Below are 27,924 nucleotides of genomic sequence, written 5' to 3' on the forward strand. Positions count from 1 at the left end.
CAAGAATTCAAAATGGAAGAAAATCGCTAAGGCAGACACTAGGGTTTCTTTGATATTATTTGTTCAAAATGAGGTGGTAGTGTCCAACAATATCCAAGAATCTTCTGTCTGTCTAATTTACACCTCTAATTGCTCATTTGTGAAACAAAAGGAACCTGCATGGTGCAAAGTGAAGGGGAATCTCCAAATGAAATTTAGTTCAGAGAATTTCACATAAATACATTTTTTTAATTGTTTCTATGGGTTTTTGAATGTTTAAAATAGGGAAGAGTCGCAATACAGTTGAGGCCAAAAGTTTACATACACCACGGATAAAGACATTGAAACTCAATTTTTCACAGCTCCACACATTTCATGTTATCATACATTTCCTGTGTTACATTACATTACATTACAGGCATTTTGCAGACGCTCTTATCCAGAGCGACATACAACAAAGTGTATAACCATAACCAGGAACAAGTATGACGAAAACCCTAGAGAGAAGTGCCGGTCCAAGTGCAGGGAACAACCGCATCGTTCAACTTGGACCCTGAAGGTTAAACTGATTAACACTAACACAACGAGAACAGCAACAACGCAGTCTATGGAAAAAATACAAGCAGTCGTTAAGACAGGCGCATTAACTAAGTCACATACGAAACAGCTACCTAGTTACAACCCTAAGCTTACAGTCATTTAAGAGATTACAGGGAGGTAGGGAGGGATGGGGAGAGGTGCAGCCTGAAGAGGTGAGTCTTCAGTCGTCCCTTGAAATGGGTCAGTGTCTCAGCTGTTCTGACCTCCATCGTGGGGCCAGAACAGACAGGAGACGTGTTCTGGAAGTGCAGGTGTGAAGAGGGGGAGGTGCCAGGCGTCCTGAGGTAGCAGAACGGAGGGATCTGGCTGGCATGTAGGGTTTGAATATCTTGTGGAGGTATGCTGGGGCTGATCATTTGACTGCCTGGTATGCTAGGACCAATGCTATAACAGGCAGCCAGTGGAGGGTAGTGAGCAGGGGAGTGACGTGGGAGTGTCTGGGGAGGTTGAAGACCAGACGAGCTGCAGCATTCTGAATGAGTTGCAGGGGTTAAGTCAATTAGAGCATCTACTTTATTTCCATAAGAAGTAATTTCAAAATAAGACAGATTTATTTCAGCTTTTATGTACTATATCAGATTTTCAGTAGGTCAAAAGTTTATATACACTTTGTTATTATTTGGTGGCATTGCCTTTTAAATTCCTTAACTTGAATAAAACGCTTGGGGTGGCCTTCCACAAGTTTCTCACAATACTTTGCTGGAATTTTTGCCCATTCCTCCTGATAAAACTGGTGTAACTCAAGTTTGTGGGGCTCCTTGCTCGGACATGCTTTTTCAGTTCAGTCCACAAATCTTCTAAGGGATTCATGTCAGAGCTTCATTTTGTTGTCTTTAAGCCATTTTGTTCCAACTTTGGAGGTATGCTTAGGATCATTATTCTGTTGGAAGACTCAGTTGCGACCAAGTTTGACCTGATGTCTTGAGGTGTTGCTTCAGTATTTCTGGATAATCCTCCCTGCTCATGATGCCATCTATTTTCTGACTTGCACTAGTCCCTTTTCCAGCAAGACACCCCCACAACATGATGCTGCCACCCCCATGCTTCACAGTTGGGATGATGTTCTTCGGATTGAAAGCTTCACCCTTCCGCCATGCATAGCGCTGATCATTATGGCCAAACAGTTCAATTTTTGTTTCATCTGACCAAAGAACACTCCTCCAAAAGGTCTTCGCCTTGGTAATCACCTGCAAACTTCATTTTGGTTTTTTTATGCTGGTTTTGAAGTAAGGGCTTCTTCCTTGCGCAACAGCCTTTCAGGCTATGGCGATGTAGGATTCTCTTAATGGTGGATGTAGATACATTGGTACCTGATGCCTCCAACTCCTTCTACAGTTTCTTTGTTGTTGTCTTGGGGTTCAGTTGAACCTTTCGGACCAAAGTTCGTTCAGCCCTGGGACTTAATTTGTGCCTCCCTCCTGAACGATGCAGGGTCTGTGTGCTTCCAATATTTTTTTTTTGGCTGAGTTGCTTGGATTTTCCCATGGTATCAAGGGCAAAAAGGTAGTGGCTCTAAAGGTAGGCCCTTAAATACAGCCATGGGTGCCAATTAACTCCCAATTAACACAAGCTTCTAAAAAGTCATTACACCAATTTCTGGAATCTTCCAGACTGTTTAAACAGACAATCAGCTTGGTGTATGTAAACGTTTGACCCACTGGAATTCTGATATAGTGAATATATCACTTGTGTGTATTTCCCAGGACTACTTGCATGATGACCATTTGGTGGCCGACGTGTAATGTTACGTACTCCAGAATCAATTAAGAAGGAGTTGATGACGTGTTACTATTGTCTATTTATACAGGTGTACTCACGTGACCACCTTTACCTGACGAAGACCGAAATGGTCGAAACGCTGTCACTGCTCACGGATTTTAGTTAAATATAAATCACTTGGGAGCATAATAGCAGTGTGCTGGTAGTATTTTCTTATTTTCATAAATTATATAACACCATTTCAAATGCCTAAGGTCTCCCAAAAAGGCACTACATGTAGATAGTCTTCAGCACTATCTATTGTCCCACATCTCAAGCCCTTTCCATAACCTCTCAGGGAACAATCTTCTAATTTTCTCTTTAAATTGCATTCTATAAAATATTTAGCAGCAAAAAAGCAAGTTGTTTTTTATAGCAACTTAGAGGCTGCATAACTAACAGCTGTTACATTTACACAGACAGGGACATGTTTTTTTGGTCACCAAATTGTCATGGTTCTGTGTTCCGGTTGTCATGTTCCGGTGTTCCTGTCTGCGTTTTCCCTGTTGGGCCGCCAGATGGCGGCACTTCTGTTTTGTGTCCTGTTCCCCCCTGTTAATTGTATTATTGTCTGTCTCGTTATTCTATCATTGTTCCCACCTGTGTCTTGTTATCCCCTCCTTCTGGTTTGATTGTTTTTTGAGTTCACCTGTGTCTTGTTACCCCCCTGTCTATTTAAGTTCTCTGTTCCCTTGACTCGGGTGCTGGTTCCTTGTGTTTGTTCCCGACTAGCGTTTGTCGAGACCCATTGTACCTGCCTGCGTTTGTTACCCGTTTGTGTTTTGATCCTGACTTGTGTTTGTTTCCTACCTGTGTTTGCTTCCGACTTGTGCTTGTTCCTGACCCGTATGTATTTTCTGGTGTTTCTTTTATGTGTTTGCCTGTGTGTTCCACCTGCCTGTACCCTGCCTGCCTGCCTGTGTTCTGTTCTGTGTTTTGTTCTTAAGAATGTTTTGAGTTTGTTGTTTTGCCCTTTGTGGCCTTGCCTGTTCCCTGTTTGTCTTTTTTTGTGTGAGTAAAATCTTTGTTAATTTTCCCTTTTTGAGTTTCGTGTTTTTTTTTCCCCCACTCTGCGCCTGGGTCCCAGCACCCGTACTGTCACAGAAGGAACCAGCCAGTTTGGGACCCAGCAGAGTTTTTTTTTTTTTTTTTTTTTTTTTTTTTTTGTTTGTTTATCATGCCACCGGGGTGGTGGAGTGACCCGGAGGACTCGCCACCCAGCGACTGGGAGTCCCTCGCCCTTGAGCTTCCCAGTGCCCGGGGCGGGCGGTCACGGAGGCGCCGTGGTCGGGCTGCCTCCCGGTCGGCCAGACCTCCAGCTGCCTTCACGGCCTGCTCTGCCTCAAGTCCCGGAGCGGCCTTCACGGCCTGCTCTGCCTCAAGTCCCGGAGCGGCCTTCACGGCCTGCTCTGCCTCAAGTCCCGGAGCGGCCTTCACGGCCTGCTCTGCCTCAAGTCCCGGAGCGGCCTTCACGGCCTGCTCTGCCTCAAGTCTCGGAGCGGCCTTCACGGCCTGCTCTGCCTCAAGTCCCGGAGCGGCCTTCACGGCCTGCTCTGCCCCAAGTCCCGGAGGGGCCCCCAGAGCCACCTGGAGCCCCGGAGAGGCTCCCAGATCCGCCTCGAGCCCCGGAGAGGCTCCCAGATCCGCCTCGAGCCCCGGAGAGGCCCCCAGAGCCGCCTCGAGCCCCGGAGAGGCCCCCAGAGCCGCCTCGAGCCCCGGAGAGGCCCCCAGAGCCGCCTCGAGCCCCGGAGAGGCCCCCAGAGCCGCCTCGAGCCCCGGAGAGGCCCCCAGAGCCGCCTCGAGCCCCGGAGAGGCCCCCAGAGCCGCCTCGAGCCCCGGAGAGGCCCCCCCGCTTTACTTGTGCCTCGAGCCCCGGGGGGGCCTCCGCAGCCGCCTCAAGCCCCAGGGGGGCCTCCGCAGCCGCCTCGAGTCCCGGGGGGGCCTCCGGAGCCGTCCAGAGCTCCGGAGAGGCCTCCAGAGCCGTCCAGAGCTCCGGAGAGGCCTCCAGAGCCGTCCAGAGCCCCGGAGAGGACAACGGTTCCATCTGTTGTCCCGCAGGGGTCGCCGCAGACTGCTCTGGCCGCCCCGCAGGCTAAGCCACCTGCCTGGCCCCCTAGCGTTCGTGCTCCCCCTGGAGTTTATGCTTTCCCTAGTGTTCTCGCTCCCCCTAGTGTCCACACCTTGCCCCCTGGCGTTCGTGCTCCCCCTGGCGTTCGTGCTCCCCCTGGCGTTCGTGCTCCCCCTGGCGTTCGTGCTCCCCCTGGCGTTTGTGCTTCCCCTAGTGTTCTCACGCCCCCCAGTGTCCGTTCTTTCCCTAGTGTTCTCGCTCCCCCTAGTGTCCACACCTTGCCCCCTGGCGTTCGTGCTTCCCCTGGCGTTCGTGCTTCCCCTAGTGTTTTCGCACCCCCTAGTGTGTCCAATCCATCGCTGCCCCTACCCAGTGCCCCGAGACCTCACCCTATCCATGTTCCCCACCGTGTGTTTGCCTGTGCACCTGCCCCCTTGTCTAGTTGTCTGCCCACCTGCTTGTCTGCCTGTTTGCCCGCATGTGTGTCAGCCAGTTTGTTGACCTGTCTGTCTGCCCCCCAGGCCGTCGGCTAATCTGTTCTCCCGCCTGTCTGCCTGTCTGTCGGTGTGTCAATCCGCATGTCTCTTGTCTTGTCTGCCTATTTGTCAGTCCTTGTGCCAGTTTTTTGGTTCCTCCCTCTCCTTCCCTGTCTGTCTGTCCCTTTGTGTGTCTGTCGGTGTCGCAGTATGCCTCCCTGCCTGCTTGTCCCTTTGTTTGTCCTTTTAGGTCTTGTCATGTCTGTGCCTAGTCCTGTGTGTGTGTGTGTTTTCATGTAGGGTCGTGATGTTGTCCGTTCCTGTCTAACGTCCAGTCCAGTGTTCTGTCTTGTCTTGTTCCAGTCCGGTGTTCTGTCTAGTTGTCTGCCCACCTGCTTGTCTGCCTGTTTGCCCGCATGTGTGTCAGCCAGTTTGTTGACCTGTCTGTCTGCCCCCCAGGCCGTCGGCCCGTCGGCTAATCTGTTCTCCTGCCTGTCTGTCGGTGTGTCAGTCTGCGTGTTTCTTGTCATGTCTCCCCGTGTGTCAGGTTGTGTGTCAGAGTTCACCCCTCTCCTTCCCTCTCTGTCTGTCCCTTAGCATGTCTATAGGTCTTGCCGTGTGTCTCCCCGCCTGCTTGTCCCTTTGTCTGTCCTTGTAGGTCTCCCGGTGTTCCTGTCTGAGTCCTGTTCCCCCGTCCGAGTCCAGTCCCGAGTCCTGTTCCCCCGTCCGAGTCCAGTCCCGAGTCCTGTTCCCCCGTCCGAGTCCAGTCCCGAGTCCTGTTCCCCCGTCCGAGTCCAGTCCCGAGTCCTGTTCCCCCGTCCGAGTCCAGTCCCGAGTCCTGCGTCCTGTTCCTGTCCAGTCCTGTTTCTGCCCTGAGTCCTGTGTCCAGTCCTGTTCCTGTCCAGTCCTGTTTCTGCCCTGAGTCCTGTGTCCAGTCCTGTTCCTGTCCAGTCCTGTTTCTGCCCTGAGTCCTGTTTCCAGCCCCGAGTTCCCGTCCAGCCCCGAGTTCCCGTCCAGCCCCGAGTTCCCGTCCAGCCCCGAGTTCCCGTCCAGCCCCGAGTTCCGTTCCTGTCCACTCCAGCCCCGAGTCTTGATGTCTTGTTCCTGTCCTGCCCAGTCCAGCCCCGAGTCTTGATGTCTTGTTCCTGTCCTGCCCAGTCCAGCCCCGAGTCTTGTTGTCTTGTTCCTGTCCTGCCCAGTCCAGCCCCGAGTCTTGTCCTGTCTAGTCCAGCCCTGAGTCCCTGTCCTGTCTAGTCCAGCCCTGAGTCCCTGTCCTGTCCAGTCTTGTTCCTGCCCCAGTCCTGTTCCTGCTCTGTGTCCAGTCCCTGTTCCTGTCAGTCCTGTTCCCGTGTTCTGTCCCTGTTCTTGTCTTGTCCTGTCTCCAGCCCCCACCCTCTGTTGACTCCCTCCCCGGGTCGGCCTCCTGGGACGTCAGGAGCCGTCCCTTGGGGGGGGGGTACTGTCATGTTCCGGTGTTCCTGTCTGCGTTTTCCCTGTTGGGCCGCCAGATGGCGGCACTTCTGTTTTGTGTCCTGTTCCCCCCTGTTAATTGTATTATTGTCTGTCTCGTTATTCTATCATTGTTCCCACCTGTGTCTTGTTATCCCCTCCTTCTGGTTTGATTGTTTTTTGAGTTCACCTGTGTCTTGTTACCCCCCTGTCTATTTAAGTTCTCTGTTCCCTTGACTCGGGTGCTGGTTCCTTGTGTTTGTTCCCGACTAGCGTTTGTCGAGACCCATTGTACCTGCCTGCGTTTGTTACCCGTTTGTGTTTTGATCCTGACTTGTGTTTGTTTCCTACCTGTGTTTGCTTCCGACTTGTGCTTGTTCCTGACCCGTATGTATTTTCTGGTGTTTCTTTTATGTGTTTGCCTGTGTGTTCCACCTGCCTGTACCCTGCCTGCCTGCCTGTGTTCTGTTCTGTGTTTTGTTCTTAAGAATGTTTTGAGTTTGTTGTTTTGCCCTTTGTGGCCTTGCCTGTTCCCTGTTTGTCTTTTTTTGTGTGAGTAAAATCTTTGTTAATTTTCCCTTTTTGAGTTTCGTGTTTTTTTTCCCCCACTCTGCGCCTGGGTCCCAGCACCCGTACTGTCACACCGGTATGTCTTTCCTTGTTGGGCCGCCAGATGGCGGTACTTCTGTTTTGTGTCCTGCTCCCCCTGTTTGGTTGTATTATTGTTTTCAATTGTTCAATTATTGTTTTTTGGTTGTCTCGTTTTCCCTTCCCTCTCTGTGGCCTGATTGTGCATTGTGCCCTGCTGTGTCTTGTCAGTGTCTTGTCTATTTAAGTTCCCTTCTCCCAGACTCAGGTGCTGGATCCTTGGTTGTGTTTGGTTACGTGTGCCTCTGATCATGTTTCTGCCCCGTGTGTACCTGCCCATGCTCTGTTTTCCACGTGCTTTCGGATTTTTGGATTTTCTTTGCTTCCTGTGTTTTTGAAGTGTTTCTTTTTTTTGAGAGTTGCCCTGCGAGGCTTTTTGTTCCCTGCTTTAGTTCCTGTTTTGCAAAGTAAAGTCTTTGTTTCTATTCACCGTTTGGAGTTTTGTGTTTTTCCCCCTCACTCTGCGTTTGGGTCCTAACCCCCCTCACCTGACACAAATTCCCCCGAGAAGACACTCTGAAAACCATAAAAAACTTTCAAGGAGAGAACTTTTTTTAAATGATGCCTGATTTGATATTGTAAAAAAATAAAATAAACAAAGCCTATTGGAGACATTGTCTTGGTTGCTGATACCACAGCTCCTCGGAGATCTTGGCTTATGGCTAAGATAATTGAGACATGGCCTGACCCTAAGGGACTCGTGGGCAGTGTGCGCCTTCGCAAGTGAACTTGAGAGGCCTGTCAGTAAAATTTGTCTGCTAGTCGAAACCGCAGATCAACAGACCTAAACCACTGACTTTTGACTTTGAACTACTGGCTGAACTACTGACTGATCATAACTCTAAAGGAACATTTACTATGTGCTTTGGACTTGCTTTGACATCAATGGACTCTTGCATTTTAAAAAAAAAAGAGAAAAAAAAGGTGGGGATGAATCTTGTTTAGGTACATGGATATTTAAGTTGGGCTCCTATGAGAAATCTTTCATTTTTTGGATTATTGTCTACCTACACCACTACAATAAGGGGCCGGTGATGTAGGAGCCATTTTTGTTTGTATTAATATTTGATAACTGAGCCCATATATTTTTGGTTTATGCCTTAGTTCATGTATATGGTTAGGTGAGAAATAGATTTTTATTTATTTATTAATTTTTTGCATAAGTGCTCTTATTTTGAGGCCTTGACTCACCTATGGACCTATGGGTAATTAAGATGGCGTCGCAGTGGCTCATTTGTTAGTTAGTTAGCACAGGAAGACGCCAGCACACAGTTTTTCAACCACTTCATTTTTTTCAAGTTTCTTTTGTTACCTGTAAATATTATTGGATCATCATCGCTGATATCGTCAGACTGGACTGTTGGAACCAACCTGCCACAATCAACATTTTAAACACGGTAAATAATACAACCCATTATCACCCACTCTCATTTTGTTTGGTTCACTGTTTGGTGTGGAAAGCGTGTTGGAATCTCTGCTGGGCGTCTATTTAAATTGAACTTTTTGGCAATTGGAAGTCAATACAGTCTTTTCTTCTTCAAATTATACCAGCATCTGAAGAGTATCTTGTTTGTAGTTGTTTTGATGCCACCCATTTCTCATACAAACCATCAATGCTGCTGAATATTTACTGAAGCAATTGAGGTTAAGCACCTTGCTCAAGGGCACAACACCAGGGCCCCACATGGGAACTCACAAGCTTTGCACTGCAAAGCTACCAGTCCGATGGAACCCTCCACACACTGGAACTGTGCCTTAACAGATACCAGTCCGATGGAATCCTCCACATACTGGAACTGTGCCTTGACAGATATCAGACCATGGATCCAATCCAAACAGTGGAACAGTGCCTTAACAGATACCATCAATCACTCAATCAATCAAACAAATTTTATTTGTATAGCGTATTTTACAGCAGTTGTCACAATACGCTTTACAGACAACCCTGGCCTAAACCTCCACAGGAGCAAGCCTAAGGCAACATTGGTAAGGAAAAACTCCCTGTGGCAGATGGGAAGAAACCTCAGAAGGAACCAGGCTCCAGGGGGAAACCCATCCTCCTCTGGTCAGCTCAGGGTGTTGATTGGTGACCAACATGTCAGTCAGTTTTACAAGGTTCATAATGTGGCTCAGATGATGGGCAGGGCTGGGTGGCGGTGGTGGGGAGCAGCAGGTGGTAACGGATGTGGGCAGGGTGGAGGCAATGACGAAAGAGGGGCTAGACCGCAGTGGTGGGGGAAACCAGACAACAGCACTCTCGAAAATTGGGGCAAGAGCATGGGGAAGAAGGTAGAAACGGTGATTAGGGAATTTGCAATAGAACAGACAGTGGGTAAAGTGGCAGTGGTATGAATTGGGGGCGCCCTACCAAGAATAATATATGGCTGCATAGCTACTAGGACAGGGATGGAGAGCCCATGCAGTCATGAGGGGTGGACAACCATACCCGCCTATCAGGAGCCAGCCCATGTAAAGTCGGGTCACAGCTGATTGACAGGTGACAGTAAGGAAAGGATTGCCACCACAATGCTCTATGACCACAGGCTTCTCCTACCCTGTCTCCAGATTATAACTGATTATAAACCTGAGCATAGAGGTGCGTTTTTAATCTACATTTAAATATTGAGACTGTGTCTGACTCCTTTATAAATTTTGGAAGCCGGTTCCACAGTATTATTTTTTTTTTTAATTTTTATTTAACCTTTATTTACCCAGGGTAGGTTCACTGAGCTCAGATGCTCTTTTGCAGGAACGCCATTCTTCACACTCATACACATTCACACCTGGGAGCTGCCCAATACAACCACAATTCTCTATTGTTGGATGATTAGGTGGCAAGTTTTTGTGTGAGCCACATCTGGGATTTTAGCCAGGACACCGGGTAACCCCCTACTCTTTGCGATAAGTGTCATGGGATCTTTAATGACCACAGTGAGTCAGGACCTCGGTTTAACGTCTCATCCGAAAGATGGCATCTCCTACAGCAGTGTCCCCGTCACTGCACTGGGGCATTGGGGTTTATTTGACCAGAGGGAAGATTGCCCCCTGCTGGCCCACCAACACCACTTCCAGCAGCAACTTAGTATTCCCTGGTGGTCTCTCATCCAAGTACTAACCAAGCCCACACTTGCTTAGCTTCAGCCAGTCGTAAGGAGCAGAGTGCGTGGTAGTATGGCTGGTGGTGAAGTCAAGTAGTGGGGCTATGTAGGAGAAAGCTCTACCACCTTTTATGTTTTTGGAGATTCTTGGGACAACCAAGTAGCCTGCGTCTTGAGAATGGAGTGACCTTGTGGGCTTATAAGGTAGGAGCAGGTTGGTTATGTACACTGGTGCATGTCCATGTAGAGCTTTAAAGGTCAGGAGCAAAACCTTGAAATCTATCCTATGCTAATGGGTAGCCAGTGAAGCGATGCTACCACTGGAGTAATGTGCTCACACTTTTTAGTTCTGGTCAAGATATGAGCAGCTGCATTCAGCACCTGGAGACTCTTTAACGAGTTATTAGGGCAGCCAGATAGAAGGGCATTACAGTAATCTAGCCTAGACGTAACAAAAGCATGAATCAATTTTTCTGCGTCCCCAACTGACAGGAAATGCTTGTTTTTGCTATGTTGTGTAACTGAAAGAAGGCAATTCTGGATATGTTTTTTATATGCGTGTCAAAGGATAGATCAGGTGTAACGGTACGGGTGCTGGGACCCAGGCGCAGAGTGGAAAAAAACACGAAACTCAAAAGGGAGAAAATTAACAAAGACTTTACTTACAGAAAGGAAGGCAAACAAACAGGGAACAGAAAAGGACACGAAGGGCAAAAACACAAACTCAAAAAATCTAAATAAGGCAAACAAACAGGGAACAGAAAGGACACGAAGGGCAAAAACACAAACTCAAAAAATATCTAAATAAAACAGAAAACAAGAGGAACTCACAAACATGGGCAGGGCAGAACACAGGCAGGTAGAGGACAAGGGCAGGTCAAACAGAGCACAAGGGCAGGTCAAACAAAAACACAGGCAGGTATAATCGGTGGTTTGCAAACAGACATCGGAAACAAACACAAGGAACCAGCACCCGAGTCAAGGGAACAGAGAACTTAAATAGACAGGGGTAACAAGACACAGGTGAACTCAAAAAGCAATCAAACCAAAAGGAGGGGATAAGACACAGGTGGGAACAATGATGGGATAACGAGACAATGAAACAATCATACAATTAACAGGGGGGGAGCAGGACACAAAACAGAAGTGCCGCCATCTGGCGGCCCAACAAGGGAAACACAGACAGGAAAACAGGACCATGACAGTACCCCCCCCCCCCCCCAAGGGACGGCTCCTGACGTCCCAGGAGGCCGACCCGGGGAGGGAGTCAACAGAGGGTGGGGGCTAGAGACAGGACTCAGACAGGAACAGGGACTGGACACAGAACTGGGGCAGGAACAGGACTGGACTGGACAGGACAAGACTCAGGGCTGGACTGGACAGGACAAGAACAAGACTCGGGGTTGGACTGGGCAGGACAGGAACTCGGGGCTGGAGTGGACAGGACAGGAACTCGGGGCTGGAGTGGACAGGACAGGAACTCGGGGCTGGAGTGGACAGGACAGGAACTCGGGGCTGGAATGGACAGGACAGGAACTCGGGGCTGGAGTGGACAGGACAGGAACTCGGGGCTGGAGTGGACAGGACAGGAACTCGGGGCTGGAGTGGACAGGACAGGAACTCGGGGCTGGAGTGGACAGGAATGGAACTCGGGGCTGGAGAGGAACTAGGGGCTGGAGAGGAACTCGGGGCTGGAGAGGAACAGGACAGGAACTAGACTGGGGCAAGGTAGACACACAGGACTGGACTGGGGCGAGGCAGATGCACAGGACTGGACTGGGGCGTGACTAGACAAACACTGGACAGGAACAACGCGACAAACACCGGACTAGTACATGATGAGACGAGACAGAACACTGGACTGGGTAAAGACTCAAGACTGAACACCGGACTGGACCTATGACAGGAAGCGACAAGACTCAAGACAACAGACAACACCAAGACCCTACATAACAGATACCCACACAACACAGGACTGGGTACAAGACAAACACGGAGTGACAGACACAGGAACAACACCAGGAGATCTACACGGACAGACAAAGGGACAAGCAGGCGGGGAGACACACGGCAAGACCAACAGACACACTAAGGGACAGACAGACAAGGAAGGAGAGGGGGGAACCCAAAAACTGGCACAAGGACTGACAAATAGGCAGACAAGACAAGAAACATGCGGATTGACACGCAGACAGACAGGCAGACAGGCGGGAGAACACATTGGCCGTCGAGCTGACGGCCTGGGGAGCAGACAGACAGGTCAACATACTGGCTGACAAACAGGTGGGCAGACAGGCAGACAAACAGGTGGGCAGACAAATAGACACGGGGGCCGGGGAACACACAGACACATGGTTGGGAACACTGGGTGGCGTGGGAACATTAGGTGGAGTGCGGACTCTGGGGGGGAGGACGGACACTGGGGGGAGGGCGAACACTAGGGGAAGCAAAAACGCCAGGGGGAGCACGAACGCCAGGGGAAGCACGAACGCCAGGGGAAGCACGAACGCCAGGGGAAGCACGAACGCCAGGGGGCAAGGTGTGGACACTAGGGGGAGCGAGAACACTAGGGAAAGAACGGACACTGGGGGGCGCGAGAACACTAGGGGGAGCACGAACGCCAGGGGGAGCACGAACGCCAGGGGGAGCACGAACGCCAGGGGGCAAGGTGTGGACACTAGAGAGAGCAAGAACACTAGGGGAAGAATGGACACTGGGGGGCGCGAGAACACTAGGGGGAGCACGAACGCTAGGGGGAGAGGCAGGTGGCTTAGCCTGCGGGGCGGCCAGAGCAGTCTGCGGCGGCCCCTGCGGGACAACAGATGGAACCGTTGTCCTCTCCGGGGCTCTGGACGGCTCTGGAGGCCTCTCCGGAGCTCTGGACGGCTCCGGAGGCCCCCCCGGGACTCGAGGTGGCTGCGGAGGCCCCCCTGGGGCTTGAGGCGGCTCCGGAGGCCCCCCCGAGGCTCGAGGCGCAAGTAAAGCCCGAAACTTGGGTGTAGCAGGCGGCCTCCGCGGAAGGGTCAGAGCAGGCGGGGCCTCCGGGGCTAGAGGCGGCTCTGGGGGCCTCTCCGGGGCCCGAGGCGGCTCTGGAGGCCTCTCCGGGGCTCGAGGCGGCTCTGGGGGCCTCTCCGGGGCTCGAGGCGGCTCTGGGGGCCTCTCCGGGGCTCGAGGCGGCTCTGGGGGCCTCTCCGGGGCTCCAGGTGGCTCTGGGGGCCTCTCCGGGGCTCGAGGCGGCTCTGGGGGCCTCTCCGGGGCTCCAGGTGGCTCTGGGGGCCTCTCCGGGACTTGAGGCAGAGCAGGCCGTGAAGGCCGCTCCGGGGCTTGAGGCAGAGCAGGCCGTGAAGGCCGCTCCGGGGCTTGAGGCAGAGCAGGCCGTGAAGGCCGCTCCGGGACTTGAGGCAGAGCAGGCCGTGAAGGCCGCTCCGGGACTTGAGGCAGAGCAGGCCGTGAAGGCCCCTCCGGGACTTGAGGCAGAGCAGGCCGTGAAGGCCCCTCCGGGACTTGAGGCAGAGCAGGCCGTGAAGGCCCCTCCGGGACTTGGGGCAGAGCAGTCCGTGAAGGCCCCTCCGGGACTTGGGGCAGAGCAGGCCATGAAGGCCCTTCCTGGACTTGGGGTGGAGCAGGCCGAGGGCCCTGCCGTCTGGGCTGGGCAGGGGACAGGAACACAGACCACAGCTGTAGGGAACCCGGCTGGGCAGCCGGACGGGACCGGCGGGACCCCCGCGGGCCGGACCCTGGAAAGATCGCCAGTCGAGACCCTTCAAATGACGCAGGGCCGGGAACCGCTGGCTGGGCAGCTGGAGGTCTGGCCGACCGGGAGGCAGCCCGACCACGGCGCCTCCGTGACCGTCCGCCCCGGGCGCTGGGAAGCTCAAGGGCGAGGGACTCCCAGTCGCTGGGTGGCGAGTCCTCTGGGTCACTCCACCACCCCGGTGGCATGATAAACAAACAACAAAAAAAAAAAAAAAAACTCTGCTGGGTCCCAAACTGGCTGGTTCCTTCTGTAACGGTACGGGTGTTGGGACCCAGGCACAGAGTGGAAAAAAACACGAAACTCAAAAGGGAGAAAATTAACAAAGACTTTACTTACAGAAAGGAAGGCAAACAAACAGGGAACAGAAAAGGACATGAAGGGCAAAAACACAAACTCAAAAAATCTAAATAAGGCAAACAAACAGGGAACAGAAAGGACACGAAGGGCAAAAACACAAACTCAAAAAATATCTAAATAAAACAGAAAACAAGAGGAACTCACAAACATGGGCAGGGCAGAACACAGGCAGGTAGAGGACAAGGGCAGGTCAAACAGAGCACAAGGGCAGGTCAAACAAAAACACAGGCAGGTATAATCGGTGGTTTGCAAACAGACATCGGAAACAAACACAAGGAACCAGCACCCGAGTCAAGGGAACAGAGAACTTAAATAGACAGGGGTAACAAGACACAGGTGAACTCAAAAAGCAATCAAACCAAAAGGAGGGGATAAGACACAGGTGGGAACAATGATGGGATAACGAGACAATGAAACAATCATACAATTAACAGGGGGGGAGCAGGACACAAAACAGAAGTGCCGCCATCTGGCGGCCCAACAAGGGAAACACAGACAGGAAAACAGGACCATGACATCAGGATTAACCTCTTAGCGCAAAGCCCCTAGTGATTACTAAACTCAGACATTCGGTGCTACTGCAACCGAAGTATGAGTTAAAAACAGAAACGCGTTGTTTCAGTTTCATTAGTAGACGATACACGACAACTATGCCGAATACGGAGTTTCGCAGTGCCACCATTGTCACTCGGGTCGTTCATTTAACACGCACCCCCTCCCTACAGTTTCATCTAGAAAACACCCCCCACCCTTGACATAATAGACAATGTTGTCTATCTTGGCATTCATAAAGATATTCTTTCACCACTAAAAAATCGTATTCCGTCATAGCAACAAGATAAACCCGACAATAGCCCTAAGATATGCCTATACAGCAGTGAAAATGCTGCTCACTGAATAACGAAATAAAGGAGAAAAGGTTTTTTTAAATGATGCCATGTCATTCTACAGTCAACATCTGGGACTAAATATTGAATAAATATACAACCTTACCATTTGGTTTTACGCATAGATATGTCCCCTTTGAGACTGAGTGGTCATATATTGTCTTGGACAATCCGTTTGGGAAATATACGCGCATGGGTGATGCCTGGGTACCTTCCAAAATGCTGTAGTGCGTAATACCACACCTGTTGTTTACGGCGTCGTCGCCCTTTTTAGTACAGTCTGGCTTGACTGACAATTCATTTATTCAGTAGGTGAGAGTATAAGCTTTCTAACGATGTATAACATGTCTAATTCTGCTTTTGGAATAGCGTTTTATAGGTCAGCGTAACCGAAAATATTCTTAGCATCGCATTCACTTACGCATTCACTCTGTGGTAGTTTAAAAGGCGTTGCACCTAACGAAACGTGGTCAAAGATATTTCGTAATTTCTTGGAAAATACTATTATTATTGAGGACTTCTGGACATAGCTAAGCCATATGTTTGCTGATATACCTAGCTGACATCGTTTGTTGGAGCAAAACAGAAGCGAATAGAACAATATCATTGATACGGTCTCTGTCTCCATCTACTGAACATAGATGAGATTTCATCATTGCTAAGTATTACTGCTCAAAATATTTTGGTTATATATGTTACTGGCACTGCTTTGTTGAGATAGTAAAGCATTAAAGTCATGGTTTAACAATGACATAAATAATAATCCAATTTAACAACAGGTCATTTGCTTTTTAAAGCTGTATTTAACACAAACAGGCTTTTATAACACAAACAGTCAAATCAAGTTTCAAACATAGGCAAAATGCTTTTATGAATCAAAACATAGTTACTCATCCTTACTCTGAACTGCACAGTATGAACTGCACAAACCCCACCACCACCCCTACCAGAGGGACACTGAAGTCAATTATAAACTGAATAAATGCTTTCATAACTAAAAAAAAAAAATTGAAAAGCTTCCCTGGGTGCAATACATCTTCAGCTATTATGCTTTACTCAAATTTCCCCAAGTTGTATTTTGTAAAGACAAGCTCCTGCACATCAGCTAGGAGCAGTCTAGAGGCATGAGGAGACACAACATCCCTTGCTATACTGAAAAGTTGTATGAAACACTTGTTAGAGGCAGGTGAGGTATTTTAGAGCCACATGAGCCAGTATTGGGTGTGTCATTAGCCAACAAACTGTGACTGTAGTGTTTCTCTAGAAAGGCTGTGTTTTTTTTATACCACGTATGCTGATGGCCAGCATTACATCACCTATTGCTGCACCAGCAGTGACCTAATTTAATAAAGATTAGGAAACCATATATTGCAAAACAATTTTCTTGAAATAAAGGTGGGGAGGTCGAACGTTCTGCCTGCAATGTAATCAAAATGGGCCTCATTCACTAACGTTGCGTACGCACAAATCTGTGCTTAAACCCTGCGTACGCACGTTTTAGGCACAATTGTGGGATTCATCAATAGGTTCTTACTTGAATTTGTTCTTATTGTGCGAACAAATTTAGAGCTGCCTCAGACCACGCATACACAAAAATCAAGAAGTCTACGAAAATTATTTAAAAATTGTAAATTCATCTTAGACAAACAGTAGAAATGGGTAAATATTCAATATTTGAAACTGTAAATAATATTTACTAATAATACCTAATAATGTACTTAAGAAAATTAACTAATAATCTTATAAGTATTACTTGTAATAATAATAATTAACTGTATAATAATAATAATAATTACATCATATTTAATAGTAAAAAATTTGTCTTGCTCCCACTCATAGCCAACAATAGGGTACTCCTTACTGTTTTTTACTGCATCCCTCAGGCAATTCACTGCCTCAGTTGTGGCAACCCAAGCCTCATTTTTCCTCACACCAGTCATTCCAGTCGAAACGCTACAAAAAAAAAAAAGCCTTTTCTGGCTTCAACTTCTGAAACAATCACTTCTATCTCTGCATTAGTAAAAAAAATTCTTTTTTTACCATTAGGGGCCATGGTTCACCTTTTCTCTTCACTTATCTATCAATCAGCCATGCTCTGAGCCTGCAACAGGACAATTTTTATATGGAGAAATTGGCGTTGCATTATTCAAATAGAAAATTGCGGGGCGCGCGCCTATCAATTGAGAATGATCCAGATTCACCGACATTTGGACGTAGGTAAAAACAAAAGTGGTTGGTCCGCAAGTGTCTTGAATCTGACGGTAATTTTGCTGCAAACATTCTCTGCGCACAATGTAAGAACATTTCTACGCACATATTATAACTGGCATCTGGGCTCATTTTAACAGGTCATTTAACAAGGAAATATACAAAATAAGAGTCGATAAAGTGTAAATTGTTTCACAAGTACACTGACAGTTCAGTGAAATTATTGTGCTAATTTGGCCTTATGAGCATTTGTGTATGCACTTAACGCTGCACCGAAATCAGACCAGCAGTCTGTGGGCTAGACAGTGGAGCTGGAGGGAGTGCATGCCACCCTGCCTATTGACATAAGCAACCGCAGGCGTGTTGTCGCAGCGGATTAGCACATGATGTCCATTTAGACGGGGGAGAAAATATCTGAGAGCTATCCAAATGCTAGCTCCAGATAATTGATGTGAGCTGAGCGTAGCTGGATTGGCCACGTCCCATTCATAATACGTCCCTCCTGAGTGGCACCCTACCCAGAGAGGGACGCGTCTGTTGTCACGACTTTCCTCATGAGAACGATCCCAAGAGGGGTTCCCTGAGCGTAAAAGTCTGCTTTCCCAGTGATGCAGAGTTTGGTTGCACACGCGTCACCGAGACGTGGCGATGGAGATCACGCATGGGGCTGAAGTGGAGAGATGAAATCCACCTCATAAAGCCCCTCATTCTTAATAGCCCCAGAGGAAGGACCTGAGAGGCTGAAGCCATCAGCCCTTGCAGTCTGAAGCATGTGCGATACTGTACTCTCGAGCCCGGTTTGAACTGAGAGAGACAGTGAGTGAAAAGATGCAGTCTGCTGATAGCCGAACTCGCATCGACAGAGTTTAGGTCCAGTCCCAAGAACGTTACATTCTGGGATGGAGGGAGACTGCTCTTGGGGAGAGGTTCACTCTGAACCCAAGAGACCACAGATATGTGAGAACTAACTGTGTGTCCTGCACAGCTCTGACTTTCGAATTGGCGATGATGGGCCAGTCGTCGATATAAGTCAGAATTCTGACTCCTGTTAGTGTAGTTAGTGTTAGTGTATTCGTAGCAAACACCACGATGGGCGAAGCGCAGAAATTTTGTGTGAGGGGGATAGATGCCTACGTGGAAAAAGGCATCTTTCAGATCGATTGATGTGAACCAGTCGTTCTGACGTATTGAGCGTAGAAGAGTGCTGTACGTTAACATTTTGAAGTTGTATTGCCTTAAATGTTTGTTCAGCACCCTGAGATCCAAGATCGGACATAAGGGTCTCTCCTTCTTTGGAACCAGGAAATCGCGACAGTAAAAGCCGTGTTGGGCTTGATCTTGGGGAACCACACGGTTCGCCCCTTTGTGTAAGAGAGAAGAGATTTCCTCTTCTAAAACATGGGCCATACTCTCTTTGGTTCGAGAGTAAATGACTCTGTTGAAACGTAGTGGTTTCACTCTGAACTGGAGTCTGTAGCCTTTGGCTATTGTGCTCAGGACCCATTCTGGGGCTGACACAGCCTGCGAAGCTATGATGTGGCTCGTGAGTGCCCCTGCGGGTGTGGAGGACCGCGGGGAAATTTGGCCGGGTGAGGCCAAATCAAATAATGGTGTCTGCGCTCCACCTAGTGGCGAAACCAGGGGAGGCCTTGTGTGTTTTAAAGAGAATCTTTTCACACGGTTTTTTATTTTTTGGCCTTTCAGGGCGGAAGCCTTTATTAGAAATGGCCTGGTGTTGTTGTACACGCTGAATGTGGGTAACACTGCCTGTGTGGCTTGAACAGAGTCTCCCTCTCAGGGCACTGAGAGGGGGGACTGAGGCTGGGGGACACGGGAACTGGTGCCCTGACCACAGCGAACATAGGGGTGGGGACCCCTGGGGGGGGAGGGGTCGTCCCCCTGAACTTGAAGTCTCCTCTTCTTTAAGCGGGGAGATGAACATGTGTCCACGGGGCTGGTTGCCCCAGAACATGGACTTAGCCCCCTCCAAGTGGGGAAGCTGGTCAGGCAGGCCGCTTCCGCTTGGGGTCAGCGGGGGTGGGTGATGGTTTCTTCGCTGCGGCCGCAGCGGAGGTCATGTTTCCCCAAAGCCTGGGAGGGGGGTCACCCTGCTGGCCTAGGGTTTTCCCTTGGGGCTTGGCTCTGACCCTGGCCTGGTTGGGCATGGCGGTTTGCAGCCGGGGGCTGTGGGGGCCGTGTGGTAGGTGGCGGCTGAGGCATAGCTCTGCGGGGGAGGCAGAGTTTGAAGGCCTCATCCTCTTTCTTTTTATTGTCGCACCGCTGCTGCATGAGAGTCAGCGCAGGGCTGAAAAGAGGCTGGCCTGGCTCAACTGGGGCACCTGCGATGCGCCTCTTCTCACTGTCGGGCAGACCAGAGAGATTAAGCCACAGGGCCCGCTCACCAGCTACAGCCAGGGCCATGGAGTGACCACAGGTCTGGACACACTGGCGAGAATTGCACAGGACCAGGTCATTAACAGCCAAAAGCCCTCCCTGCGTGGGGTTCAGGTGTCGAGCTATGGAAGGTTCGACAGCCGGGGGTTCCCCCATGGCCTGGGCGGCCATGTCTTTGACTTCTAGGCCGGAAAAGCCGTGCTTGAAGTCAAGGGGGTCCTTCCAGTGGTGCCTCATGTGTAGGACTAGGAAAAGCTGTTTCCGAGGGCCCGGAGGAGGGCCTTTCCCGTTGTAAACATCCCGCTCCTCATCAGCAGGGTTCTGGAGAGCTGGCCATTTGATGTGGAGGCGGACGGCGGACGGCTCGCACACCTCCAGAACCACAGCGTGGGGTTGGTCGTTAGCCGTCCCCATAGCCAGTGCTAACTGCACGGAAGGAATGGCGTCCTCCTCGCCCGAGTCGTTACACGCAACTGGCGTGTCATTGTGCTCCGACTCAGGCGCCTCTTCCTCCAGTATTGGGGTACTGGAGAGGGAGAGGGGAAGGCCCATCATGTCTGGGTCGGACTGGTCAGCCCAGCTCAGGGTCAGAGGGCTTTGTGGGGGCTGAGGGGCCATAGTGCTATCGTCCTTTTTATCAGAGTCCTCCTGACAGAGGCCGTTGCCTTGGGTAGCAGCGACTCTCAGCCTCCAAGGCAAAGCCAGGCAGTGGCTGCAACTCTCCGGAGTGTCAAGGGCCTCCTGGGCAAGTTGAAAACCCAAGCACATGACACAGAGAGGATGGGTATCTTTGGCAGCGATGAGAGCACCGCAAGCGGCCGGGCAGGCTTGCGAGCGTGGCTCTTCGTAGAACTCGAGAGAGAGAGATGAGCTTAGAAAGAACCATGTAGCGGGAGCTAGCAGGCTGGCTAAGCGAAAAAAAGCAGCATGGGCGGCTGGCTTTAAGAACTAACAGGCTAGCGTGTTTAGCTAGCAGTCCTGTTCGGCGTTAGCGCGAGCAGGGAGATGTATCTAAGGCGTGGGCTGCCCGATACAGAAGGAGCTAGCGAGTGAGGGTGGCAAGCTAGCAAACTTTATAGCCCTGACTGAACTCTCAAACCTTTCACGTCCAACGGAGGCCGATCCGAGGATATGCCCTCCTGTGGGCATTTAAGTGACAAGGTTCTTGATGTGACATGCAAGGTCGAGGCTGTGAGCTCAGTTCGGACGATCGCGGGAAGCGAATGTCCACTGATGAGTAGTACAGCTGCAGTGTCCTATATGCTCTTACAGGAGGGAGGTGCCTCCTGGAGCATTGGATGCGCTACTGTCTGTTAGAGCCAGATTTGGTGCAATTGGATGTTTCTGAGGAGTCATGAGCGGATGTCATTCCCCCTAGTTGGATCTCGAAACGAGATGATGAAAGAGAACTACTAGAATAGAATGCCCAGCCAACCTGGAGCATGTACATGACTTCTGGTGGCTAGATCGCCTGAAATCCTCCTTTGAACAAGGATATTTTTTCATAGATATCTTCACCAAGGTCTTGTCTGCAGTGTGGCATAAGGCATTTTAGCTTTGCGAATGGGTATTTTTTAAATTATGATGAAAAGGATGCATGTGCCTTTTATATTCCGACGACTCCTCAGCCGCTGGAATCATGGCAGGTGGCCATATTTGCTTTTGCGTTTTAAACACGGTTGTGATCAGCATGGGTATAACTTAAATTGGCTAAATTGCATCATTTTAATATTAGAAGATTAATGAATAGCTAGCTAGCATTTTGAATAGTTCATCACATCTTAAATTTTTTTTTTTCCTACCGCACCATAGTTAGGTGCAAGCTGAAGTGTAAGTTTGCTAAACTGGCCTGGCTTTGTTGTGTCAGGTGAGGGCAAACCAAGATTTTTTTATAACACTATTTGCACAGTAGGTGGCACAGACGTAAGCCTGTCATCTGTCTGTGACTATTTAAAATGAGTTGTATAGGATTCTGACATATTTTACTTGGCTATACTACACCAATAAAAGAAACTATACTCATTAGCTGCTATGTTATTGGTGCTAAAAATAATTATAATTATCATACTGCTTCCAATTAAAAGCCCTTCTCCTCCTCTGCTGTTCCTGTTGCTGTGAGTATTTTTTAAAAATTATTCCTGCTTGGAACCCAAGAAAAGAATGACACGATGAGCTGCAGCAAGATGAGTGGTTTGGTGTACAGGGAGTGTAAGAGGCTGGGGGTAGAATTTAACACTTCTGTTGAGAGGGCAGATAAGTTAGATGTAAGCCTGTTAACCAATAAGGTTATATTTGAAATTGAGAAGTATTTTAGAGTACTGGATGTGCCCTGTAAGGACAAGTGTTTAATTGACATTTTACGTCACAACTTTGCCATTCAGGTAGATGGTGATGGTTATTTTGATGGACTTCTTCATTGTGTCAGGACATACTTGCGTAGGGCTCAGTCAAAAGCCAGAAAGTTGTGGTGCAGTGAGAGAGAAGCCTTTGAGATCTAAGATCTTTATTAACAACAAAGGCAATACAATTATGTTTCGCGGTATGGCTCTGTTCTCCCGCCAACCACGTGGATAAGGCCGGGAGGCCAGCAGCCAAACCCCCCTAGAGGGGTAAACACACAACAGATCCAGCAGCAATGCAAAAAATTTTAATACATAGGGGTGGAGCAATACAAATTCTTAACACATAGGGATGCAGCTGGGGTGGTGGAGGGGATTTACAAAGCAACGTGCAGCAAGCTTGCATGCGGGAGGAGCAGCCGAATGAGTAGAGGGAGGCCGTTTAAGTAGACCGCCCTGTTAAGTGAATAGGTGAACATTACTCAGCTGAGAATAAGCTGATTCGACTGGAGCGGCTTGACTCTCGTGGCCTGCCAGAACTAACGCGATGCTCCAGTTCTGTCAGGACCACTGTCATCAAAGTAAGATCTTTATTAACCATAAAGGCAATACAGTTATGTTTGGCAGTATGGCTCTGTTCTGGGAGCTCTCCCACCAAACACGCAGCCCGCGTGGATAAGGCCGGGAGGCCAGCAGCCAAACCCCAAAACAACCGTATGCCGACATGCTATTAATGGGTGTCTCCGGCTGATGTGATGACTGTGTACGACCACCTGGAAGAAGCCCTTCGTCCAGTCAGCTGGAAGCCATCTAACGTTACGTGGATCAGTAGCTATGTGTACCAACAGCATGTTGGACATTCCCCTGAGGCCATATTTAGTAGAATTATTCATTAATAAACCAGGGGAACATACTATGTGTGATATATATTAGGCTACGTGTACCAACAGCTTGTTGGTATTTCCCCTCGAGAGCCGAGATTTAAACTAAACCGGGCGAAATATACTACTACCTGCATCAGTGTAAATGAATCCTCACTCGGTACAAGCATGCATGAATAAGACCGGGAGGGCGTTGCAGCAAACCCCCCAAACAACCATACGCTGACACGTTGTTAGTAGTTAGTCTCCGGCTGAAATGATGACGATGTGAAACGCCATTCTTCTAACGAAAGAAGCCAGTAGTAGCAGCAGCAGGAGCAGCAGTAGCAGTAACAGCAGCAGCGTAGGAGCAGTAGCAGCAGCAGTATGAGCAGCGAAGCACATGTCCAATGCCCTGCAGCTTCACTGAGGATGCCGGCAACAGTCACTCCTGTCGTTGCTGCACTGAAGCAGGAGTGGCATTGTTTAACTCTGGAAGGGGACCACATTGCCAATGAGATGGAGGCGGACAGCAACCATATTTCATCATGGCATTTCCCAATAAAAGCTTGTCAGGGCTCGCAAGTGCAAGTATGCAATAATAACACAAGTTCCTTCATTTTCTCAGATTTAAAGGCTTGAGTTGTATACAAAATATAGCTAACTTAAGCATATTTGCCATGGTGAGATCACATAACGAACCATGAAAGCATAAGGAAATGCAGCTTCCAACAGTGGGTACTTAGGGGTTGAAGCCCTTGCTTTAAAAGAGAGACCAGTTTGTGAATTGAGTTATGAGACTGAAGAGTCTATGCGTCTTTTTAAGAATTGGGGAGAAATGCATTCTGCAGCGATAGGATGAACATATTACCGCTTCTGCCCGTCAGGCGTCACAACGAGGCTAATCTTGCATTGCGGAAGTGACTCCTGCCAAATGGATACTTTTGAAGATGACGCATAGCCCGGTCCCGAGATGATTGGTGATCACTCTGTTTTTGAGTTTCACTTAGTTCACTGACATAAGGGCCACTCACGGGCGAGGGCAGCATCAAAGCGAAAAGGTCCGAAGAATTATTTATTAATACGTCATTGATTAAGTATTATTTAACAGTTGGGCACAGTGGGCTGCTTTAAAGCGCCACATTGCATTACTAATATCCCTCTGTCCAAATGAATTTATAAAGCACATTTAAAAACTACAACAGTTGACCAAGTGCTGTACAATCGAAAATAGCAAAAACCATAAAATACAAAAACACAAAGACCAGTTTAGAAGACAAAAGGACGATAAAATAATAACAAAAATAAGATCATAAGACAAAGAAAGGCAACTCTCATACTGAGTTAAAACCCAAGGAATAAAGATGTTTTAAGACGGGATTTAAAAACAGGCAGTGTAGGGGCCAGCCTAACATGCAGAGGCAACTCGTTCCAGAGTTTGGGGGCTACCACTGCAAAAGCGCGATCCCCCTGTGCTTAAATCTTGATCCTGGGACAACCAGAAGCAACTGGTCAGCGGACCTGAGTGACCTTGATTGATCGTGTGGTTGTAATAGGTCAGAGAGATAGGTTGGAGCTAGCCCATTTAATGATTTGTAGGCAAACGATAAAATTTTAAAATCAATCCTAAAACGTACAGGGAGCCAGTGAAAGGAGGCCAGTATAGGGGAAATGTGCTTCACTTGCGTTTTCCTGTTAAAAGAGGAGCTGCAGCATTCTGGACCAACTGCAAGCGTGAGAGGGAGGCCTGGCTAAAACCAACATAAAGGGCATTACAGTAGTCAAGTCGGGTCGAGATAAAAGCATGCACAACCCTTTCAAAATCACTTAATGATAAAAAGGACATAGCTTAGATAAGAGCCTAATATGCTTACCGAATTAGTATATTAGGAGAGAAATTGGAACCAGCCATAACCGGGAGCAGATGCAATGGATGACGCGCAACGCCATTCGCGTAGAGCACGTGCCAAACTCAAGGCCCGCGGGCCACATCCGGCCCGTGAATTAATTATCTTTGACCCGCATGATAAAATCTATTTACTATTAGAGCTGGCCCGCCGGTATATCGCACGCATAACCATAATACTACAAGTCACACAATGCACTGCCCGTGCGTCGGCACGTCAATCACGGGTCCGCGAGCGTGCGCCTCACTCGTTCATCAGCAGTCTTACGGTGTTACACACCACCTGTGTCAACTTTCAACATCCCTCTCCCCAAAAAATGGCTAAACGAAAGGTGGACTTTGAAAACAGGGGTTTTCAAGACAGGTGGGAGGCAGAGTATATGTTCGCGAACACTATGAAACGAAGCACCATGACAGATACAAGCATCTGGACACGACACAAAGGCTGCAGAAGGTAGAAAAGTTAAAAAGAAGTCTGGTGTCACAGCAGGCTATGTTCACAAAAGCCAAATCACAAATATGAGGCCAGTTTTATTGTGGCAGCAGAGGTTGCAAAATCAGCCCGGCCCTTTACCGAGGGGGAATTTGTCAAAAACTGCATGATTAAAGTTTGTGACGCAGTGTGCCCAGAAAAAAGGCAAGCATTTTTAAATGTGAGCCTGAGCCGAAACACCGTTGCTGACCGTATGCGTCAGCTTGCTGCCAATCTCCAACAACAGCTTGTGGGAAAGGGAAAAAATTTCATTGCATACTCCCTTGCTTTGGATGAGAGCACCGACACTTCTGATACTGCCCAGCTGTCAATTTTCATCCGTGCAGTGGACTCAAGCCTGTGCGTAACAGAAGAGTTTTTGGGATTACACTCAATGCATGGCACAACTACGGGGAAAGATCTCTTTGAAGAGGTGTCCAGATGTGTAGATAAAATGGGGCTGCCGTGGGACAAACTTGTGGGACTGACAACAGATGGAGCGCCTGCGATGTGCGGTCAAGAGTGGATTGGTGGGGAGGATCCGAGAAAAGATGCGGGAGGAAAACGTCACAAGTGAGCTGACAGCTTATCACTGCATCATACACCAGGAATCATTGTGTGGCAAAGCCTTGAAAATGGAACGTGTGATGAGCGTCATAACACGAGCGGTTAACTTTATCAGAGCCAAAGGTTTAAATCACCGCCAGTTCAAGTCTTTTCTGGAGGAGTTAAGTTCAGAATATGGTGACTTGCCCTATCACACAGAGGTGCGATGGCTAAGCCAGAGAAAGGTGCTGGAAAGATTTTTTGAGTTGCGTGAGGAGATCTGTGAGTTTATGGAAAGCAAAGGGAAAGACGCAACAGAGCTCCGAAATAAAAAGTTTCTGTGTGAAGTGGCGTTTCTGTGTGACATCACGAGCCACCTGAATGCGCTCAACCTGCAGCTTCAGGGGCGGGGCCGTGTCATCACTGACATGTACGCTTCAGTGAAGGCTTTTAAAACCAAGCTGCGCCTGTGGGAGACGCAGATGCTGCAGGAAAACTTGAGCCATTTTCCGTGCTGCCAAACAATGAAAGAGCAGGTCGCTGCCGCCATTTTCCCAACTACACAGTTTGCTGAAGAACTTGGCATACTTGGTGCCGACTTCACACGGCGATTTGCCGATTTTGAAGCCCAAAAAGCAGGTTTGAACTGCTCAGTAATCCATTTGCAGTTGACGTGGAAAGCGCACCATCAAACCTCCAAATGGAGCTGATTGAGCTCCAATGTAGTGACACACTGAAGGCAAAATCTGTGGCGCTGCAGAGTTTCCACGTTTCATCCACGACACAATGCCCCAGCTGCGCTCCCAGGCTGCTCATGTTTGGCAGCACATACTTGTGTGAACAACTGTTCTCTTTGATGAAGATAAACAAAAATTCACACAGGAGTCGTCTTACTGATGAACACCTTCACTCAATCCTGAGGATTTCTTCAGCTCAGAGCCTGACCCCAGACATTGATGAACTTTTATCCAAGATGGGACACCAAGCATCTGGCTCAGACAAGTGAGCATCACAGAGCAGCAAACGGTGCTTTGACGCATTTTCAGTTTTTAATGCAGTTTCATTTTTGCATTTTTTTTTCTCTTGCTACTACAGGACATTTGATTTTTCTTTGAAGTAAATTACTTTTGGCTGTTGTTTGCCTGTAGAAAATGTTTTCACTTGAAATTACTCTGGAAAAACTGCAGATAGAGCCATAAGAAATTAATAAAACTGATTTTATTTATTATTTAAATTTTTATTTCATAATTAATGTTGTTTTATAGGTAATGATCGATAGGCCTTGTTAGTTCCAGGTTCAATATGTGCAATAAGGTCGTTTCAATAAGTTTTCAATAAACATTGAACCCGTCCGGCCCTCGACTTGTAGCAATTTTTTAATTTCGGCCCACTGTGTATTTGAGTTTGACACCCCTGGCGTAGAGCATGAAATTGTAGAGACAGTGAGGCCAATACCTAGGCTATGCGGAGCATGTCCAAAGCAGGAGGTATAATTTTACCTCAACATACATGCTCAGTCGTGTGGTCACATGCCTGATCACAGGCATGGGGAAGAAGGCTACATCAAATCCCTTCTCCACTGTGATAAACCTAAACGTCCGTTTAAGTGTCGTGGAATTCAAATCGTGCAAACAGCAAGATTTTGAGAGAACTAGTTGGACCGAGTCAACATTAAGCCTAATTGTCTCATTAAAAGGACATTTCAATCCCTAAACATTTCAGCATCGTGATCTGACAGCTAAATTAGCTAGCCAACCAAATTGTATCCTCGCAGATTTAACTCCAGTGTGAATTAAATGTTTTCATTTTTGCTGTCACGATGATTGGGTCCTGATAGGGAACCGGCTTTTTAAGCGCAAATCGTGAATCAGTAGAAAAAACTTTCTGGTTCTGAAGTTGAAAGCCGAAAGCTGGTTTGCATTTTACATTTGCTATAACCTACTTGCCGGTAACAGTCTGAACACTCCTTGTAGTGTAACGATTCAGCGAAGGGTAGAATGCAGCTTGAACGATTTAGACACTCTGCATCTCTGCTCTTTGCAACACGACCTGCCGCCCATATTCAATTTGCCAAACCTTTAACAGCCAGAGCTTAACTGGCCATCTCGCAGTCCAATCCTCC

At 48.7% G+C, this 27,924-nt stretch overlaps 1 pseudogene; it reads left to right on the top strand.

Moving 5' to 3' along the window:
• Positions 1-25,101: 25,101 nt before the first annotated feature.
• Positions 25,102-26,808, top strand: LOC118231911 (annotated as a pseudogene).
• Positions 26,809-27,924: the final 1,116 nt, after the last annotated feature.

Source organism: Anguilla anguilla, chromosome 7 (assembly GCF_013347855.1).
Source record: "Anguilla anguilla isolate fAngAng1 chromosome 7, fAngAng1.pri, whole genome shotgun sequence".
Taxonomy (NCBI): Eukaryota; Metazoa; Chordata; class Actinopteri; order Anguilliformes; family Anguillidae; genus Anguilla; species Anguilla anguilla.